The sequence below is a fragment of the Dasypus novemcinctus genome, chromosome 2 (assembly GCF_030445035.2).
Source record: "Dasypus novemcinctus isolate mDasNov1 chromosome 2, mDasNov1.1.hap2, whole genome shotgun sequence".
Taxonomy (NCBI): domain Eukaryota; kingdom Metazoa; phylum Chordata; class Mammalia; order Cingulata; family Dasypodidae; genus Dasypus; species Dasypus novemcinctus.
The window spans coordinates 145,933,876-145,953,041 of NC_080674.1; the positions used below are offsets into that span (position 1 = coordinate 145,933,876).

At 41.1% G+C, this 19,166-nt stretch overlaps 1 protein-coding gene across 5 annotated transcripts in view; it reads left to right on the forward strand.

Annotated features, from left to right (window-relative positions):
* Positions 1-19,166, forward strand: part of WNT8A (Wnt family member 8A) — an 83,679-nt gene that overhangs the window by 259 nt on the left and 64,254 nt on the right. For 2 of the 5 annotated variants that reach the window (XR_009181383.2, XM_058279198.2), the window contains exon 1: positions 10-702. The exons of 1 other annotated variant lie outside the window; for it this stretch is intronic. The gene's annotated coding sequence lies outside the window, so the exon portion shown is untranslated. Of the gene's footprint in view, positions 1-9; positions 703-12,531; positions 12,578-19,166 lie in introns of those variants that run through there. 2 more of the 5 variants (XR_009181378.2, XR_011646642.1) reach the window with 2 other exon arrangements.

Here is a 19,166-nt window from a genome sequence, read left to right on the forward strand (position 1 = left end):
AGGGGCGGAGCCGCGGGCGGGGGAGGGGACGAGCGAGCGGCTGGGGCGGTGCGACGTGCCCTCCGAGCCCTGGCTCGGTAACGTGCTGGCTTAACAACCGCCGTGCTTCCTGCACCCCAAATTTGGGCCCCTTAAATAGAGTGCAAGAAGCCAGATGCGGGCCTGAGGAAGGTGTCTGAGGCTCCTGGATTTGGGGGAGGTTGAAAAGGAGAAAGAGGAAAGTGGGGAAGGGACGTAGGGCGCATAAAGAGAAAATCCGGAAGACCAAGATCGCACCCGGTGTCTGACAAGAGGGTCATGGCCCCGTACAGAAGGCTGGAAAAACCGGGACTGTGGGAAGGGGCCTTATCCAAGTGAGAAGCACAGAGACCTCAACTGAAAACCATCGGAGCAGGCGAGCAGTGACTCACGCTCCCCTTCCCAGTGGTGTGGGTCAGATCGTGGACGTCGGGGCTGCTCCTGCGCCCTGCCCACCTCCTCACACTGCCCCTTCACCTAAGGACCCATGGACTTGACCTGGGCTTCTGAGAGGGCGTATGTCTCTGGAGACGTAAGAGTCTGGCAATATGAAAGGCAATAGGCTACATATTTACAAGAGCTTCAGAGGAAGCAGAAAGAATACGCTCTCTGAGTCTAAGGGGTCTGTACTTGCTTGTATATAGCCACCCTCTCCAACCCTGATGCTCTGTCGCGCTCACAAAGGTAGGAATATTCAGCCAATCTCTTCTTTGCTTTTGTCTGTTTAGGACTCTGATATCCTCCATTGAGTAAATCGTAGTGTTCTGCCTTTAGACTCCTTGATGAATGGTAGATCCACACCTAAACAAAGACCTCAGGGTATCTGTAAAAAATACAAATTAGTACAATCCGGTTGTCCCCTACCTGCCTGAGCTGGAAGTCAGTAACCTGAAAAATGTAAAATAAGAACGCTCATAGAATTTGGAAAAAGATTAAAAAAAAAAAAAGAAAAAGTCACCCTGTGAGATGATCTGTAAGTGTGTTACAGAGGCCAGGGTGGCTCCCAATTTCATACAGAGACTAATCACTGTAACCTTAGTATCACATGCCCAGTTGATGCTGTCATAACAGAAGGGTGGGGTCCACAAAGTCTAGAACCAGCCAAGTCTGAATAAGAATGTATATATTGTGAGGCTCCCATTTTATCCAAGAGAGGCTGTAGAGTCTAATGACCAGGACCAATGCCCATTATCAGAGCAGTTAAAAAGTTTAATTCAGGGGGAACAGGTGTAGCTCAGTGGTTGAGTGCCTGCTTCCCATGTACAAGGTCCAGGGTTAAATTCCTGGTACCTCCTAAAAAAAAAAAAAGCCCAAGTCAGATTCAGTTGCTCAATCAATAGATATTTATTGAGCACATACTATACTTACTATATTCTAGTCTCTTCGGATCAGTAAATAAGATCCTGCTATATCTGTATTAGTCAGACAAAGGGGTACTGATACAAAGTACCAGAAATCTATTGGCTTTTATAAAGGGTATTTATTTGGCGTAAAAGCTTACAGTTGCAAGGCCCTAAAAGAGTCCAACTTAAGGTACCATAAGAGATACTTTCTCACCCAAGGTCTGTTTCCACGTGTTGATGCAAGATGACGGGCGATGTCTGTGAGGGTTCAGCCTTCCTCTTCTCGCTTAAGGCTCTTTGGGTCGGGTTTCTTCAAATCTCAGCTGTAGGCTGACTTAGGGCTCATCTCTCCCCCCTCCCGGCTGCTCTATTCTCTTCACAAGATCAGATGTAAATTCTCAGGTGAAAGGCTCAACTCTTTTGCCTAGAGCTACATGATCCTCTTCCACATCTACTATGGTACTATGGCACTTTCTCTCTTTTCTTGCCTAATGGCTTCAGTGTTCTCGATTGAGCATCTGTTTATATAGCCCACCAAGGGGGCAGGAACTCAACTCTGAGTCACCCTAATGTTGTGTCTTAACATAATTTAATCAAAGACATCTTAGCTGAATCTAATATATATGATCAAAGGGTATTACAACCAGAGGAATAGATTAGTTTACAAACATAATCCCTCTTTTTGGAATTCATAAATAATTTCAAACTGCCCCAATATCCTAGCAAACTTAAATTCTGGATATCCTTTAAAAACATAAAGACCCATGGTGTGATTCTCTCCTCATCAAGTAGACTTTCCATCCCTCAAAGGGTTTTTAGAGTAAATTAAGACGCCGAAGAAGAAAGTGAATGTCCAGAGTACATGACCGATGCTAGTTTTACTAGCTGTAGAGTCTTTGTCGATTAATAAATTCACGTTATAGTTTATAAATAAGCTTCTGTTCATTGTTTTGAATTATGAAGTTGTTTTATTTGAATTAATTTCCCAGAGTCTCCTGATTAAGCTTGAGTGAAATGAAATGTAAGTCTCTGAATCTGCCAAACTAAGAATCAGACAGACCCTGATTTCATAGCAACCCAATTGAGATACATCCTGTGCATTTAGCCATGTATCTCTCTTTAGGCATCTTAATAAGAGCTTTACCTGTGATTCCATGCTTGGAGAGCCAGAAGCAGTAAGATTGCTTCGAAAGTTTAACTGTAAGAGAGTAAAAAATCTGAAGAGTAAATCATAGGAGTAAAAACCCTCCAAAACCTGCCCCACCTATGCAACACAGACCGTTGTTGACAAAACTGACAGTAACTGGTAATTTACTCCAAGTATGAAACCCAAGACTCTCAGCTTTCAGAAATAGGGACTTCCCTGCATTTATGTATTCTACCCCAAAGTGTGGGCTCTAGAAAATCAAATGAATTGATTGACTCAATGAGCATTTTTTCCATATAAAACTCTAGAGCATGTCCTTGGAAATTATCTTTTCTGGTCTTTGAAATAAACCAGTAAATTTGATATGCAGGACTCATAAGGTCTTAAAAATATTAGAAAGAAACAAAAACAAAAATCTTAATTTATCTTTTACCATCACTTTAAATCTGTGAACTGAAAGTAGATGTTTTTCATCTGATTGAAAACTCAGACAGATTCCATGAGTTCTGTGGTCCCTTTTAGGTAATTGTGATGGTTTGAATTTTGTGAATCCCAGAAAAGTTTATGCTCTTGACCTAATCCATTCTTGTGGGTACGGGCCCTTTTTTTTTTGAGGCACCATGTATTGAACCCAGGGCTTCACACTTGGGAACTCAACCACTGAGCTACACCTGCTCCCCATGGGCCCTTAATTGCATTAAATTCAGTTATAGCTTGATTAGATCACTTTAGGGCTTTTTTTTTTTTAATTTCTCTCCCCTTCCCCCCCACCCTGGTTGTCTGTTATCTGTGTCTATTTGCTGCATCTTCTTTTTTGTCCACTTCTATTGTCAGCGGCAGGGGAATCTGTGTTTTTTTCTTGTTGCGTCAGCTCTCTGTGTGTGCGGCGCCATTCCTGGGCAGGCTGCACTTTCTTTTGCACTGGGCTCTCCTTACGGGGCACACTCTTTGCACATGGGGCACACTCCTTGCGCATGGGGCTCCCTATGCGGGGATACCCCTGAGTGGCAGGGCACTCCTTGCGCGCATCAGCACTGCACATGGGCCAGCTCCACACGGGTCAAGGAGGCCCAGGGTTTGAACCGCAGACCTTCCATGTGGTAGACAGACACCCTAACCACTGGACCAAGTCCACTGCCACTTTAGGGCTTTTGATTGGACTACATCAGTGAGGCATGACCCAGGTTGGGTCTTCACCCTCTTGCTTGGTCTTATATAAACTGAGAACATTCAGAGAGAAAGAAAAGACACAGAAAGGGAGTTCTGCCATTTGACCCTGCCATGTGAGAGAGCACTCCAGGTTTGCTTAGAGCTACAGAAAGACAGAAAAGCCTCAGGGGGCTCAAAGAGGTAAAGTCTAAGGAGAGATGCCTCATCCCCACAGCTGAGCTTGAGAAAGTAGAGACCAGGAGACCCATCATCTTGCCTCATTATTTGGCAAAACTCCAGGATTTGCTACCAGCCAACCTTTAGTGAGAAGGCATCTCTGATAATGCCTTGATCTAGACATTTCATGGCCTTGGAACTGTAAGCTTTTACCCCAAATAAATTCCCTTTGTAAAAGTCAACACATTTCTGGTAATTTTGCATCAGCAGCCTTAGCAGACAAATACAGCAACAGAAAGTCCTATAGTCATTGAGTCACAGAAACAAAGTTTGAAACTTTTCTCCCTTCTCCAGCTGGGGCGGCTGACACACTGCTTGCCCTGAAGAGGGGAGCGTAGTCCTCTCTAACCCTGCCTAGTGTTTCTTGTCCTCCCCCCAACTTACTAACCATAGGCAAACAGAGGGGAACTAAGGGAAAAAGGAGAGTTCTTGTTATTTTCATGTGACGGTTTATTACTCTCTGAGCCTGGCAGAATTTTAAAGCTGACTTTTTCCTATGGATACTTTCATGGTTACTTCAGAGACCACCACCATCCCCATCTCTTATGGTTTCTCACCATAGTTCCCTTAATCTAAGCAAAAGCATTCTATTCTGGCAGTTCTTTACTCCCTCTTCAGCCTCTAGAAATCTAGTGATCCACTTCCAACTTCTTATCTGTTGAAACCTATTCATCTCCATAGAGGACCCTATCAGATAGCATCTAAAATAAGCCTTACACTCGCTCATTTGCTAGTCTCATCTCCCCCATATCGTTGTACAAGTTTGTACAGTACATAACCCTGATGGGTGCCATCCACATGGTCCTCACTGTAGATTTAGATATTTATTTTTTTAACTTTCCAGCAGGTGGGAGTAAACTCTCCAAACTAAATTAGTTTATTAGTGCTATTTTCCAACGGGTGAGCTTTTTTTCTGATGGTGCTATTTAGGCTAGTAGCAGCTCTTTATGGCCCACACCTGGTCCACAGGAAGCTCTCATACACTTTTTGCCCAAACTTGGGAGTATAGGCCAATCTCAGTGAAGCTTCAACATTGCTCTCCTCTGCTACCAAAACAGTTGCCACCCCTTCGTTTATCCTCTAAAATTTCCAGGCAGGAAGCAGACATAGGCCCACTGTGCCCCTTTAACTACAAAAGGCACATCTCACGCACTGAGCAGTTCCATTGAAGATACTTCTTACTCAGCTTGAGTTAGGGGAAGAAGGCAGGCAGGCTCCTATGGTAAGAATCACAGCACACTAACAGCTGTCTCTAAAGAAATACTCCTCGATAATTCTCACTTGACCTTTATAACTTGCAGTGAGTTTGTAAAATTATCTACCTAATTTTGTCTAAATCCTTTGGAATTTTCACTTTAGTGAGTTTTTGTAGTTGTTGTTGTTGTTAGGTACTGGGGCTGGGGACTGAACCGTGGACCTCATATGTGGGAAGCCGGCGCTCAGCCACTGAGTCACATCAGCTCCCCTGAGTTGGTTTTTTTCATTTGTTTGCTTGTTGTTTGTTTTTTGTTTGTTTTTAGGCAGCACTGGGGACTGAACCCAGGACTTCCCAGGTGGGAAGCAGGCTTGAGCCACATCTGCTCCCCCAGTGAAGTTTTTTCAAATGTTGATTTGGCTTTGGTTTTTTTTGTAATATCTTGGTGCTTCAGTTAAAACAGAAGTTCTCAACCAGAGGCGTTTTTTGTTTGTTTGTTTGTTATTTTGCAATGTCTGAAGATGAGGTCTGTAAGGGTAAGAAGGATGCCTGAATAGTGATATTCCTTACTGACAGCACAAGAGAAAGGCTCAATATCTGGAAGGGCTGAATTTAGTCAAATTTAGTCAAATTCCCTGCTATTAGGGAGGCTATTTGAGTACTAGGATATGGACTAAGTTTTGTTCCATCAAGGCTGCCATTATCTTTTTTAGTACAATGTTAATAATAAACTGGAGCCACAACAGCCAGCAAGAACCAAAAGGACACATCTCATCCCCACCAATTCTATCATTTATAAAAGTAAAATAGGTATAACAAACTCTCAGCATTTATGAATATTAGACTTGAAATAAGAACATTGAACTTGAAATAAGAAAACCTGCATTTGAGTTCTAGTCCTACTGCTTACTAGCCATATGACTCTGGTAAAAGTTACTTAATGTTAAGTGCACTTTAGAATACCCATTGGTAAAACAGGAAAATAATACTTATATGAATTGGTATGCATTAAAAAGGGTTCTATACACTTTATACCATGATTTGTTCACTCTCCTCTCCTATATTGCTTCAAGGCTTAAAGACATCTCTGAAAATGCTTTGCTGCCACAGCTGAGTTTTTTTCCCTAGGGATTAGACCTCATGTGGAAACCCTCTCTTGGCAGAAGTCGCTAAATGTTTGTCCAGTTTTTTCTAAATGAAACCAAGAACCCCTGAACTCTTGGTCTCTTTTCAAGGCCTTCTGAACCTTTTGTGAGTTAACAAATAAAAACAAGCATACCTCCTCCCCGAAGAGAAACATGTTTATAATGCCAACTTATGGAATGAAAATATGATTGTAGATAAGGATGGGCAAATATACAGTCTCATGCAGTAAAAGAGTACTGCACAAGTGTGATGAGTTTGTACCTCCTCTGACTCCCTCAGAGCAGTAAAATGATATCAAGTGCAATCAAATTTGACTAAGTAATTTTCTCTTTCTTGAAGAACTCATCTCTACTGGAAAAAAAGAAAGGACTAAAAATCCAACAAAATTAAAATCTTCTAATAAAGCAGAAGCAGCTCACTGTTGCTGGTATTGCTGGTTCTTTTGAAGAATGTAGTAGAAATTTGTGCCACTTTCTCCAGGACCATTGTGCCAGTGTGCAAGAGTGTGTTTTTCATAAACAGAGAAATATTACTAACTGCAAAGAGAAGAAACTGTTCCAGGGTGTACAAATCCCACACCAGCATCCAAAATAATGGCAAATACTGTTCTGTTCTTAGCGACCCTAAGTAACCTTTGTGCCATTTATTTATTGAACATATTTTTCTTGAGCAGCTGTTATGGGCCAGGCACCATGCTAGTGATATAATCATGATCCCTGTCCTGAAAAAGCTTCATCTTACATTTCTCTGGAATAGAGTGTTTTTGGAATAGAACCAAAGTTAACATAATATTGACTTCAACTTCTGTTCACTCACATAGCCACTGGGGCCAGTCACATCCAGTTTCAAGAGCTGGAACAATTGATAGTAACACTCATCTTTGCCAAGTCCACATTTTTGGCCTAATAACTTGGAATTCAATGTATGACAATAATACGAGCCAATGTGATCTTCAGCTATAAGACAGTGTTGTTTTAGCTTCTTGATTAAATTCCTAGAATCAGCTAAATATTTTTCCCTCAGTCAGAACCTTTATTGTTTAAAAAAAAAAAAGAAGAATAGCTATCCCTTTCTCCTCATTCGTCTCCCTGTATCCGTGTAGGGGAAATAAAAAGGTGCTCGGAGATTCAATGACATTATGACATTAACAAAACCACAGGTCTCCGACAGCCCCTTTAACCAATCCACGCAGGAAGGTCTTGTCATTCTGCATACCCTATCTCTTCCTTAAAGGCTTTAGGCCTTTGGATCTTCCCACCATTTGACCAGCCAAGATCCTTCTCAAGCTTCCTTCATTTCATTAGGATCACACCTTCTGTGGCAAACTAACAGCCCAAACATTTATAGATTGCAACCTAACTACAAACCATATTTTAGCAAACAGTTAAACCTGCCTCCTTTCTTCTACTAAAGTCAAGGATATAAATATTTGCAGAACTGTTTAGTGTTTTCCGCATCCCCAAGCTTGTCAGCAGAGAGGTTCTGAAGCATGAAGGCTCACACTCCTATTTTAGGCTTTCATAGTGAGAGATAAACCAATCTGTATACACAAGGAAGAAACGTTATAATTATTATGCATGTTATCCCTATTAGAGTATGGCACTATCTGTATCCTAAATAAGTATCTTACCAAAAGCAAGTCTCTAAAAACACTCATCAGGGAAGTGGATTTGGCTCAACTGATAGAGCGTCTGCGTTCAAACCCAGGGCCTCCTGACCCATGTGGTGAGCTGACCCACGCACAGTGCTGATGCACGCAAGGAGTGCTGTACCACATGGGTGTCCCCCACATAGGGGAGGCCCACATGCAAGGAGTGTACCCCGCAAGGAGAGCCGCCCCGCATGAAAAAAAATGCAGCCTGCCCAGAAGTGGCGCCGCATGTACAGCAAGGTGATGCAACAAAAAGAGACACAGATTCTGGTGCTGCTTACAAGAATGCAAACAGACACAGAAGAATACACAGCGAATGGACACAGAGAGCAAAAGACGGGGGGTGAGGGGGAGTGGGGATGGTGAAGGGGGGAGAAATTTTTTTTTAAAAATTTTTGAAATAAAAACACCCATCAAAAAAATAAATGGGCCATAGCTTAACCAAATTTGTTCCTTTTTTAATAAAGTTTTGCTGTTTGTTGATTCTTGTTTGCTTTATACATATTGTTTCATTCACCTAGGAAACTTCTTATCATACACTAAAAAATATTTATTAAGCATCATGTGCCAAATACTAAGCTAAGTGCTGGAGACACAGGAGTGAACACACTGGACATAACTTTCTGCTTTGTAATGAACACAGTCTAATTATGCCTGTGGCATGGCAGACTCCCCCTGTGGATCAATAAGCCCAAGTTGCGCCTGTCACTCTATCTGGGAACCCTTCTATGAGCTCATCTAGATTTAAGAAGACATCTTACTTAATGGGACCCTCGCATCTTACCCATAAATCTGTTGAGAGACCTCCCCAAAGCTAGACCTCTGAAGGGCAGCATCATCAGTAGGAGAACAAGAAAAAAACTTGACCTACAGAAGGAAAAGATAAGAATACTTGACTATTGCCACCTTAACTCTAGATGGAATAGAAAAAAAAAAAAAAAAACTCCTCTAGAGAATTCCTAAACAAGTCTGTGAGATTATTGTATAGGATCAGAATTCACACTGCTTGTATGACCCAGAAATCCCTAACCTGAAAGTTTGAAAGGTGGTTACTCCAGTGCCCCCTGGTTCCTAGCATAAGCAAATGTAAATCTTCTCTGGAAATCCTACAGGTAAGGTTCCAGAAACATGACTTCATAATAAAATATATCATTTAAAAACACAAGGAAATAATGAACCTCAGTATAATAGCTCTAATGACCACAAATATTCTAATTATCTGATAGAGTATTATTTAATTGTGTTTAAAATTTTAAAAGGAATACAAGGAAATAAAGAAGGAACAAGAGACTATCAGAATTGACCAGGGAGATTGCGGAAAGATGGCAATGGACTAACAAGCAGAGCTGAATGCTCTCACAAAAATAGGCAAAAGCTGTCCAAGGAACTGCTTTGGGGGTCAACACACCAAAACAGTGCTACACAACCCCAGGAGGGTGAAAGACAGAGAGACAAAGAAGCTGAAACAATGAACGTGAGTTACCAAGCCCCCGTGGAGTTGGGAAGGGCTCCCCTTCCCTACTCCCAAAATATTAAGCTGGGGTAAAACCCATAGCTCAGTGCAGCCAACTGAGGGGAACAGACAACTTCCTTCCTGCCAGCTGATTGAAGGGAAAAGGGAGGTGAAGTCAGGGTGCTTTTCTTCAGTGAATTAGGCCAGCAGAGCCTGCTTTGAATCCCCACTGTGGAAAATCAACACAGGAACACAAGAAAGCCGAGAATGAAACACCTCATTGGAAAGATGCATTAACTAGCGCCATCTGCTGGCCAGTCTGGAAATTGCAGGGACAAAACTGTTGATGCTCTCTGTATCCAACCCCTCTGAGAAAATCTGCACCTCATTGTGAGTCCCTGGTCTGATTTTGAAAACTTAAGTTGGGCAATTTTAAAGACTGAGAATAAGTTGAACCAAATATCAAAGAAAAGCTGTGAAAAAAAAATTGGCAAGAGAGAGAAATTGGACATCAGAGTAAGTTCACCAACATATTCAGATGCCTAGACATCAGCAAAAAAATTGCAAGCCATACTAGGAAACAGAAAGAGATGACCCAGCCAAAAGAACAAACCAAATATCCTAAAGAGATACAGGATTTAAGACAATCAGTGGTAATCACACAACTCTCCTAAATCACTTCAAAGAATTTATAGAAAATATGACCAAAGAAATAAAGGATATTAAGAAGACACTGGTATAGCATAAAGAACAATTTGAAAGACTTCAAAGAAAAGTAACAGACCTTATGGAAATGAAAGACATGATGGAAGAGATTAAAAATATATTAGGGAAGCAGACTTGGCCCAATGGATAGGGCGTCCACCTACCATATGGGAGTTCCACGGTTCAAACCCCAGACCTCCTTGACCCATGTGGAGCTGGCCCGTGTGCAGTGCTGATGCGCACAAGGAGTGCCCTACCATGCAGGGGTGTTCCTCGCATAGGGGAGCCCCACGCACAAGCAGCGCACCCTGTAAGGAGAGCCGCCCAGCATGAAAGAAAGTGCAGCCTGCCCAAGAATGGCACCACACTCACAGAGAGCTGACACAACAAGATGACACAACAAAAAGAAACAGATTCCTGGTGCCACTGATAAGGATAGGAGCGGTCACAGAAGAACACACAGTGAATGGACACAGAGAGCAGACAACTGGGGGGGGGGGGAAGGGGAGAGAAAAAAATAAGAAATAAATCTTAAAATATATATATATATTAGAGGCACATAGGAGCAGATTTGAATTGCTTGAAGACAGAATTAGTGACTAAGAAGGCAGAATATCTGAACTGGAAAAGACAGGAGAGCGGAAAGAAAAGAGAATGGAAAAAATAAAATACAGTCTCAGGGAACTGAATGGCAATGCGAAACACACAAACATATACGTTATTGGTGTCCCAGAAGAAGAAGAGAATGGAAAAGAGGCAGAAAGAATGTTGGAGGAAATAGTGACTGAAAACTTCCCAACCCTTATGACGGATATAAATATCAATATCCAAGAAGGCCAACACACCCCAAACAGAATAGACCTACCCCAGACACCTACTATTCAGAATGACAAATATCAGAGATAAAGAGAGGATTCTGAAAGCAGCAAGAGAAAAGCAAAGCATCACATGCAAAGGAAACTCGGTAAGATTAATGCCAACCTTTCATCAGAAACCATGGAGGCAGGAAGAGAGTGTTATATATTTAAGATACTGAAAGAGAAAAACTGCCAGCCAAGAATTCTGTATCCCGCAAAGCTGTCCTTCAAAAATGAGAGTGAGTTCAAAGTCTTCACAGACAAAAACTGATAGAACATGTTACCAAAAGACTAGATTTACAAGAGATACTAAGGGGGTGCTGCGTTCTGAAACAAAAAAACAATGGTGAGAGATTCAGAGAAGAGTTTAGAAATAAAGATTATTGGTAAGGGTAAACTAAAGGTAAGAAGACAGACAATAGAACGGATGAGAACACGGTGCCGAAGGACAATAGGAATAAATTAAGTAATGCCTTTACAGTAATAACACTGAATGTTATTGGATTCAACTCCCCAAAGAAAAGACATAGACTGATAGAATGGATAAAAAAATATTAGCCATCTATGTGTTGTCTACAGGAGACATAAGGATACAACCAGGTTAAAAGTGAAAGGTTGGAAAAATGTATTCCATGCAAATAGTAACCAAAAAAGAGCTGGAGTAGACCAGATAAATGTAACATAACAGTATTATAGTATATGAACAATAATTACTCATTGTAACTAGCAAATTGTTCCTGTGATCAGTATTCTGTAAGTTTCTTCATACAAAATAAACACTTGCTTTTTTTTTTAAGATTTTTTTAAATTTACCCCCTCCCCCTTGCCTCTTTCTGTCTGCTCTCTGTGTCCATTCGCTGCACGTTCTTCTGTGTCTTGTCTCCCTTTGTTGCGTCATCTTGCTGTGCCCGCTCTCCATGGGTACAGGCCTCAGCTCTCCATGGGCACAGGCCAGCTTGCCTTCACGAGGTGGCCCTGGGAAGCTAACCCAGGGCCTCCCATGTGGTAGATAGGAGCCCAATCGATTGAGCCACATCCGCTTCCCGAACACTTGTTTTTAACTGAGGAGGACTGGAGAAGATATTTTTGGGGGGAATACTTCATTTTTCTTTAACCCTTTCTTATGCATACTTGTTAACTAAAATAATCCATCTGGATCAATAATGATTTAGTATGACTACTGTTGAAAAGATTTTGAGTTTTTCTGCCTCATAAAATTATGACATGACATATTGTTATCTACTGTAGTTCATTCCAATAAGATGTGAAGAATTCCCAAATACGAATTTGATTATCCAGAAAGAATTGTGGCCTAAATGGAAATTAAATAACTAAACTAATAGTTTATTTCATTCTTAGAGATTATATCCAATAGTTAGAGCTGTAATATAAAAATTAGAATTATGTTATAATTAATTTCTATGTTAGAATTATTATTTAAATTTATAAATATTTGTTACTATACTTTCTCTTTTAATTGATTATGTTAAATCTAACCTGGCCTTGCACTGTCTTTTATTTTTGGTTGTTTATTTGTTTGTTTCATTTTTTTCACTCTTTTAAAATTTGTAATTTCTTTAAATGTTTTTCTATTAATTTCACAATTTTACAATAAATGTCTTTTTAACAGTGAAAAAGAAAAGACCATTGATCGTACACTTTGGACAGATCAAATGGTATGTGAATATATCTCGATAAAACTGATTAATAAATAATTGTGCAAGAATAGCCAGAAATAGCAGCTAGTACAGCAGGGGAAATGAGAGGGGAGGAATTTCCTTGTTTGTTTGTCTGTTTTTTGTTTATTATTATTATTGAAATAATGAAAATGCTTTAATAATAATTGAAGTGATGAATGCACATCTATGTAATTATGTCAAATACCATTGATTTGGATAAATCCACTTTGGATAAATTATATGCTTTATTAAAAAAAATTGACCAGGCATATTTGAAAAAGAGCCAAAATAAGCTTATGGAAATAAAGAATATGGTCATTGAAATTCGAAGCCCAAAAGACAGGCTAAACATCAAATTTGGCAGTTACAAGGAGAATTAATATTAGTTAACTGAAAGATCATCTGAAGAAATTATCCACAGTTCAACACAAAGATATATAAGAAATTGAGATGCATGAAGGGTAGAATAAGAAGACTCAACAAGTCATTAATCAGAATTCAAGGGATATGATAGAATGGAGAAAAGGCAATATTCAAGAAATAAAGAATGTTTTCCTGAACTGATGATAGATAACCTAAAAATTCTGGAAAACACAAATTTGCCATGCTAAAAAATTAAAATCCGTACTCAGTCACCTCATAGTGAAAGTGCAGTACATCTGAGAAGAGGGGATCCTAAAATTAGGCAGCAAGACAAGACATTAATCTTCAAAGAAATGATAGGCGATACGGTAATTGTTTAAAAGCGACAATGAAATTTAACCCTGAATTCTATATCCAGTGAAGTTACATTTTAAGAATGAGAGCAAAATAACGTTTTTATATAAATAAAATTTTGAAAATTTAGTAAAAACTCAGATTAAAAAAAAATGTGGATACTGGAAAAAAGAGATTTTACAACCAATAGAAGCTTATTAAAAAGAAATTCCAAAGGATGTACTTCTGGAAAATGGAAAGTAATCCCAGAAGGAAGATACAAAGTGTAACAAGTAATAGTAAGCAAATTTGTAAACAATCTGTAAATCTAAACAAGCACTGTACTAAACAACTATAATGCCTAAATTCTATTCCTCAATAATTTTACATATATTGAGAGAGGGTGAATAAAGTTAAATCATTATAAGGCTTTGGCTTGTTTAAAATGGGAGTAAATTTATTATGTTTATACATTATTACATGAATTGCTTGCTTCTCCACCTGTTGGCTAAAATCAAGTGTAATATAATTTGTTACATTAAATATACATGTTAAAATTTCTAGGTAGGGGAGCAGATGTAGCTCAAGCAGCTTAGCACCCGCCTCCCACATGGGAGGTCTCTGGTTCAATTCCCAGTGCCTCTTAAAGAAGACAAAGCAAAGCAACAAGAAACAATGAGCAAAAACAGTGGCCAGACAATGAGGAAAAAAAAAAAAAAACGGGCAGACAAGGAGCAAAAACAAATGAGCAAAGAATGAACAGACAATGAGGGGGGGGAAATGAGAAGGGAGCGATGTGGCTCAAGCAGTTGAGCACCTGCCTCCCACATGGGAGGTCCCAGGTTCGGTTCCTGGTGCCTCCTAAAGAAAAAACAGAAAACAAGCCAAAAGTGGTGAGCAGACAACAAGCGAAAACAAGAAGCAAAAAAACAACAAACAGATAAGGGAGTCATCTCAAGGTGGAGAATAATAAAATTATTTTTTAAATGTCTAGGTAATCACTAAAATAAATATAACAGAATGTATAACTTCCAACTAATTATGGGAAATAAATGGAATGAGGAGACTTTAATTGAAAAAAAAACAAAAACAGGAAGATGGAGGGCCAGAAAGACATGGGACTCTTTTCTCTCCCATAAAAATAGCTAGAAGACAGGAAGAAATGTCCTGAAAAAGTCTTCCATGCTTTAGACACCAGGGAAAGGCTGGGCACCACCCAGAAGAGAGAAGGACAAAGGAAAAGAATTGCAATGGCAAAACTATGAGTTAAAAGTGGCAGCTGCAGGAAATGGATATGGCTCAAGCAGTTGGGTGCCTGCCTTCCACAGGGGAGGTCTGGGTTTGGTTCCTGGTGCCTCCTAAAAAAGATGAGCTGATGCAAAGAGCTAACAAACGAGGAGAGAGTGGATGTGGCTCAAGTGATTGGGCACCCACCTCCCAAATGGGAGGTCCCAGGTTCAATTCCCAGTGCCTCCTAAAGAAGACAAGCAGACAAGGAACAGACACAACAAGCAGACAACGAGCAGAGACGGTGAGCCAATACAGTGAGCACAAGCAGACAGATAAAGAGCCATCTTGGCTGGGAGGGATTAAAAAAAATAAAAAGAAAAAAGCGGCAGCTGTTACTGCTGGCACCCTCCTCCACAAAAAAGACACTTTTAAATACTCAGACTTCTCAGCCTGTGGCTACAGACAAAGGGGACCCCAGGGATCCACCTCCCCAGGAAAGGAAAGAGAGAGGGACAAGCTTTTGACCCACAAATTTGGTCTGCTGAGTCCCACCAGCATTTCCAGGCCAGTGGGGCTGCACCATTCTTTGCCCTGGGAGCCAGCATGAAACTAAAGAGATCTGATCCTCTGAATCTCCCTCTCTACTAACCGGGACTGATTGTTGAGGATGCACCTTCCCAGGAAAGGGGAGAGAAAGAAATAGTCTAAGGTTGACTCAGCTTTTGATGCACAGATTTGATGTGCTGTGTCCAACAAGCCCTTCCAGGCTGGGTGAGGCTATGCCATTGTTTGCCTTGGCAACCAACCTGAGACTAAAGGGATCCGACCGTCAATCTCCCTCTACTCACCATGATTGATTGTTGAGGATGCAGAGAGTAGTGAAATATATCCTACCTGAGAAAAGAGAGGAGACTGCCAGCAAAGGCTGAAGAACTGTCTCTGAGAAAGTTTGAATTACAAGGCTCTTAGCCTCCAGGCAGGAACCTATATCACATTGATCTAGTCCATCCTGCAGCAAACAATCTGACTGGGCATTGACCTGAGAGGACTGCCAAAGCATGCCATCTGCTGGCAGACCAAGGAAGTGCACATGAGGAAATAAGTAAATAAGGAGAAGTGGATGTGGCTCAAGCGATAGAGCTCCCGTCCACCACATGGGAGGTCCCTGGTTTGGTTCCCGGTGCCTCCTAAAGAAGAGAGTGAGCTGGTGTGATGGGTAGATGCAGCAAGCTGATGCAACAAGAAACAAGAAAAACATGGTGAGAGACACAACAAAGCAGGGAGCAGAGATTCCTTGTGCCTGCTAAAGAGGATGAGCAGGACAGGGAGCTGGTGCAACAGGCTGGCGCAGTGAGCTGATGTAACAAGATGATGCAACAAGAGACACAAGAGGAAAAACAGAATGAGAGACACTACAAAGCAGGGAACAGAGGTGGCTTAAACAATTAGTCACCTCCCTCCCACATAGGAAGTCTCTGTGCCTCCTTAAGAAACAAAGATGAACAGACACAGCAAGTCCAAACAACGAGGGGGTGAAGAGAAATAAATAAAACACACACACACATTAGAGGGGGAAGTGGATGTGGCTCAAGCTGCTGGGCTCCTGCCTACAACATGGGAGGTTCTGGGTTTGATTCCTGGTGCCTCCTAAAGAAGACAAGCAAGAGAGTGAGCTGACGTGATGAGCTTCCACAGTGAGCTAACACAAGATGATGCAGTGAGATGACGTAACCAAGAGACAACAACAAGGAAACACAATAAGAAAAAAAACAAATGGTGTGGAGGTGGCTCAAGCAATTAGGTCCCTCCCTCCCACTTGGGAGCTCCCAGGTTCAGTTCCTAGTGCCTCCTAAAATAGACAAGCAGAGAGCAAGTGAAACAATAAGAGGGTGAGAGGGAAACGGACTTGGCCCAGTGGTTAGGGCATCCGTCTACCACATGGGAGGTCCGCAGTTCAAACCCCGGACCTCCTTGACCCATGTGGAGCTGGCTCATGCACAGTGCTGATGCCCGCAAGGAGTGCCGCGCCACGCAGGGGTGTCCCCCGCGTAGGGGAGCCCCACACGCAAGGAGTGCACCCCGTAAGGAGAACCACCCAGTGCGAAAGAAAGTGCAGCCTGCCCAGGAATGGCGCCGCCCACACTTCCCGTGCCGCTGACGACAACAGAAGCGGACAAAGAAACAAGACGCAGCAAATAGACACAGAAAACAGACAACCAGGGGGCAGGGGGAATTAAATAAATAAATAAATCTTTAAAAAAATAAATAAGAGGGTGAGAAATAAATAAATCTTAAAAAAAAAAACAATAGAGGGGAGCACATGTGGCTCAAGCAGTTGAGCACCTTCTTGCCACATGGGAGGTCCTGGGTTTGATCCCTGGTGCCTCATAAAAACAAGCAAACAAATGAAAATAACAACTGAGGGGTGCTGATGTGGCTCAGTGGTTGAGCACCTGCTTCCCAAATAAGAGGTCCTCAGAAAACACAAAACACACATTAGAGGAATACAACAGTGGACTTGAAATGATAGAAGAAAAAACAAGTGATACTGAAGACAACACAGCTGAAATTGAACAGAGAAAAGAACAAAAAAAGAAAAGAATGGAAAAAATTGAGCAGGGGTTCAGGAACTTGAATGACAACATGAAATGCAAGAACATACATGTCATGGGCATTCCAGAAGGAGAAGAGAAGGGGAAAGGGGCAGAAAGAGTATTTGAGAGAACAATAGCTGAAAATTTCCCAACTCTCATGAAAGTAATGAATTTACGTGTCCAAGAAGCACACCATACCTCAATCAGAATAAATCCGAATAGACATACTCCCAAGACACATACTACTCAGAATGTCAAATGTCAAAGATAAAGAAAAGATTCCCAGAGCAGCAAGGGAGAAGTGAACCATCACATAAAAGGATGCTGCTATAGCAGTTTGATATAGTTATGAATTCCAAAAATAGATATTGGATTATGTTTGTAAACTGGGTCTGTACTTGGGCGTGATTAAATTATGATTAGGGCTTTGATTGGGCCACATCAGTAGGGTGTTGAGTCCCTGCCCCTTGGTGGGTGGGGACTCACAGATAAAAAGCATGGCAAAGGACAGTGTTGGAGCTTTTTGATGCTGGGAGATTTTGATGTTGGAGTTTTGATTTGGAGTTTGATGCTGGAGTCTTGAGCTGGCGCCCTGGGAAGTAAGCACACAGAGGAAAGAGAAGCAAGCCCAAGGAAGAGAGAACCTGAACCAGGAGAAGAACACAGAGGAATAGAAATGGCTCCATAGACACAGCAGAAACTCTGATAGTCTACAGCTCACCTTGTGGAGAGAGGCAAGGCCTAGAGAGGCTCATAGTCTATAGCTGACCTTGTGGAGAAAACAGAGAAGCAAGACCCTGGAAGGAAGAAACCCAGGAAGCCTGAACCCTGGCAGATGTCAGCAGCCATTTTGCTCTAACACATGAAAATAGACTTTGGTGAAGGAAATAACTTATGCTTATAGCCTGTTATCTGTAAACTCCTACCTCAAATAAACACCTTTATAAAAATCAACTGATTTCTGGTATTTTGCATCAGCACCCCTTTGGCTAACTAGTACAGATGCTCAGTAAGGCTGTGGATTTCTCATCAGAAACTATGGAGGTGAGAAGACAGTGGTACGATACAGTTAGGATACTGAAAGAGAAAAACTGCCAGCCAACAATTCTTTATCCAGCAAAATATGAAGATGAGTTTAAAATATTCACAAACAAACAGAAACCAAGAGTTTGTAAAAAAAAGAATCCAAATTTGCAAGCAATATTAAAGGAAGCCTTAGAGCCTGAAATAGAAAGACAGGAGAGAGAGGCTTAGAGGAGAGTATAGAAAAAAAGAATAGAAAAAGGATAACCAAAAGAGTAAAAGGCAGACAAAAATAAGATGTGACATATGAAAACCAAAGACTAAAATGGTGGAAGTAAATAATGCATTTACAGTAGTACCATTGAATGTGATTGGATTAAACTCCCTAATCAAAAGATACAGGCTGACTGAATGAGCAAGCCATATGCTGCTTACAAGAGACTCACCTTAGACCCAGGGATACAAACCAGCTGAAAGTGAAAGTTTGGAACAAGATACTCAACACAAAGAGTAACCCAAAAAAGAGGAGGTGTAGCTATACTAATATTGGACAAAACAGATTTTAAATGCAAAAAAGTTAAAAGAGAAAAGAAGGCCATTATATATTAATAAAAGGGACAATCCACCAGGAAGACATAACAGTCAAAAATATCTATGCACCTAATCAAGGTACTCCAAGATACATGAGGCAAACTCTGGCAAAACTGAAGGGAAAAATAGACATCTTTACAATAACCCTTGGAGACATCAACATACCACTCACATTATTAGATAGAACAGCTACACAGAAAATCAACAAGGAAACGGAACTTGAACAGAATGAGAACTGAGTTAGACCTAAGAGGCATATACAGAATGTTGCATCCATACTCAGTGGGTTATACTTTCTTCTCAAGTGCCCATGGATCTTTCTCCAAAATAGACCATATGTTAGGGCACAATGCAGCACTCAATAAAAAAAATTTTTTAAAGAAGACTGAAATTACGCAAAGCACTTTCTCAGATCATAATGGAATGAACCTGGAAATCAATAATGGGCAAGA